The 2,981-nt window shown below is 43.3% G+C and overlaps 1 pseudogene; it reads right to left on the minus strand.

Annotated features, from left to right (window-relative positions):
- Nucleotides 1-207: 207 nt before the first annotated feature.
- LOC137096532 (zinc finger protein 850-like) lies at nt 208-2,653 on the minus strand (annotated as a pseudogene).
- Between the last annotated feature and the right edge of the window lie 328 nt (nt 2,654-2,981).

Raw genomic sequence — 2,981 nt, forward strand, 5'->3', positions numbered from 1 at the left:
ACTTCATAAATTCTGTTGCAGTTTTTGTGTATTATCTTGTTGTAGAATTAACGTTAATTTGTCAATTTCAGCCATTTTAAAAAATTGTAATCAATGGGTGTTGGTGGTCTTTGTTTTTTCCGTATTTTTCCATATTCTTTGCTTGTTGGTGTAGTCACGTACAGGAAAATTCTTTCTTGCTGTTTTGGGATTTTGGTAGAATTTCCTTTGTACATCTTAGAGAGTCCCTCTTGGCATCATTTTATTAGAATGTGAGTGCTTTCCACACTCAAGGCATCCCAGTGTGGGTTCTATTATGTTTTCGAGATTTCCACTTTCACAGAAACTCTTTCCACACTCCAGGCATTGATAGGGTTTCTCCTCAGTGTGAATTTGTTGGTGTTTATGTAGACTTCCACTGTCAGTGAAGCTCTTTCTACACTCCAGGAATTCATAGGGTTTCTCACCAGTGTGAATCCTTTCATGTTGCTGCAGATGATCCTTCCGTGTGAAACTCTTTCCACATGCCAGGCATTCATAGGGTTTCTCCCCAGTGTGAGTTCGTTGATGGTTATGTAGGTGTATACGCTGAGTGAAGATGTTTCCACACTCCAGGAATTCATAGGGTTTCTCCCCAGTATGAGTTTGTTGGTGTTTACGTAGGTTTCCACAGCCAGTAAAGCTTTTTCCACACTGCAGGCATTTATAGGGTTTCTCCCCAGTGTGGATCCTTTCATGTTTCTGCAGATTATGTCTCAAAGAGAAACTCTTTCCACACTCCAGGCATTTATACGGTTTCTCCCCAGTGTGAGTTCGTTGGTGTCTACGTAGGTTTGAAAACTGAGTAAAGCTCTGTCCACATTCCAGGCATTCATAGGGTTTCTCCCCAATGTGAGTTCTGTGGTGAGACCGTAGACTCCCATGCGAAGCGAAGCTCCTTCCACAATCCAGGCATTTATAGGGTTGCTCCCCAGTGTGAGTCCTTTGATGTGAATGCAGACTTTGACTGTGTTTAAAGCTCTTTCCACATTCCAGGCATTTATAAGGTTTCTCCCCAGTGTGAATCCTTCCATGTTGCTGCAGATAATGTCTCAAAGTGAAACTCCTTCCACACTCCAGGCATTCATAGGGTTTCTCCCCAGTGTGTGCGCGTTGATGACTACGTAGGTGTGAATTCTGAGTGAAGCTCTGTCCACACTCCTGGCATGTATAGGGTTTCTCTCCAGTATGAGTTCGTTGATGTGAACTCAAATCTCCACTCTGAGTGAAGCTCTTTCCACACTCTAGGCATGTATAGGGTTTCTCCCCAGTGTGAATCCTTCCATGTTGCTGCAGATGATGTCTCAAAGTGAAACTCTTTCCACACTCGAGGCATTCATAGGGTTTCTCCCCAGTGTGAGTGCGCTGATGACTATGTAGGCGTGAACTCTGAGCGAAGCTCTCTCCACATTCCAGGCATTTATAGGGTTTCTCCCCAGTGTGAGTTCTTTGATGTGAACGGAGGATTGAACTCTGAGCGAAGCTCTGTCCACATTCCAGGCATTTATAAGGTTTCTCTCCAGTGTGAGTTCGATGATGTGAACTCAAATCTCCACTCTGAGTGAAGCTCTTTCCACACTCTAGGCATGTATAGGATTTCTCCCTAGTGTGAATCCTTTCATGTTGCTGCAGATGATGTCTCAAAGTGAAGCTCTTTCCACATTCCAGGCAATCATAGGGTTTCTCCCCAGTGTGAGTTCGTTGATGTGAACGCAAATCTCCATTCTGACTGAAGCTCTTTCCACATTCCATACATGTGTAGGGTTTCTCCCCAGTGTGTGTTCTTTGATGTGAATGCAGACTTCCACTCTGGCTGAAGCTCTTTCCACATTCCTGACATGTATAGGGTTTCTCCCCAGTGTGAATCCTTCCATGTTGCTGCAGATGATGTCTCGAAGTAAAACACTTATCACACTCCAGGCATTTATAAGGTTTCTCCCCAGTGTGAGTTCGTTGATGTGAACTCAAATCTCCACTCTGAGTGAAGCTCTTTCCACATTCCAGACATGTATAGGGTTTCTCCCCAGTGTGAATCCTTTCATGTTGCTGCAGATGATGTCTCAAAGTGAAGCTCTTTCCACATTCCAGGCATTTATAAGGTTTCTCCCCGGTGTGAGTTCGTTGATGTGAATGCAGATCTCCACTCTGACTGAAGTTCTTTCCACATTCCAGAAATGTATAGGGTTTCTCGCCAGTGTGAATCCTTCCATGTTGCTGCAGATGATGTCTCGAAGTGAAACACTTATCACACTCCAGGCATGTATAGGGTTTCTCCTCCAAGTTGATAGTGGTATGCATTTTTAACTGCAATATGGACACTTCTGTCTTCTTTCACCCTTTCTTTTTTCCCCAAAGTCAGTTCAGCAAGATCAGCACCTCGAGAGGATGTCTTTTTCATATAGGACCCTTTTCCTTACAGCTTCTTTGGTTTCCACATTCCACAATGTCCACTAGAAGCTGCTTTGATTGTCATCACACCAGAGATATCGCCATGAAATCCTTATGTTCCTGGTCAAGAAAGAAACAGCGAAAGATTAGACATGAAGCCAAAAAAACTCCTTTCCCTCCTTTCTCTTCATAAAAGTTTGCTGCTACCAAATTTCCTGGTATTCCCAAATGAGTCCTCCACTCAGCCAAGAATTTATTTATTTATTTATTTGGGGTTCTTTTACCCCGCCCTTCTCACCCCGAAGGGGACCCAGGGCGGCTTACACAGTAAAGGCACGATTAGATGCCAGCATCACAACAATCATCTCAACTTACAGTAAAATTCACAATTTCTAACATCTTCATGCATTATTCCAATAAAAATCAATAAAAACAATACAAACCTAAATTCCTCCCTTACATTGTCAGTGTTTGCTGTCTCATAGATCCGTTTTTAATACCAATTCGTCCATCCTGCTGGTCTTTAATTGCCTGGTTGCCCAAAGGCCTGGTCCCATAACCAAGTTTTCACCCTC

The sequence above is a fragment of the Anolis sagrei genome, chromosome 3 (genome assembly GCF_037176765.1).
Source record: "Anolis sagrei isolate rAnoSag1 chromosome 3, rAnoSag1.mat, whole genome shotgun sequence".
In the NCBI taxonomy this organism is placed as follows: Eukaryota; Metazoa; Chordata; class Lepidosauria; order Squamata; family Dactyloidae; genus Anolis; species Anolis sagrei.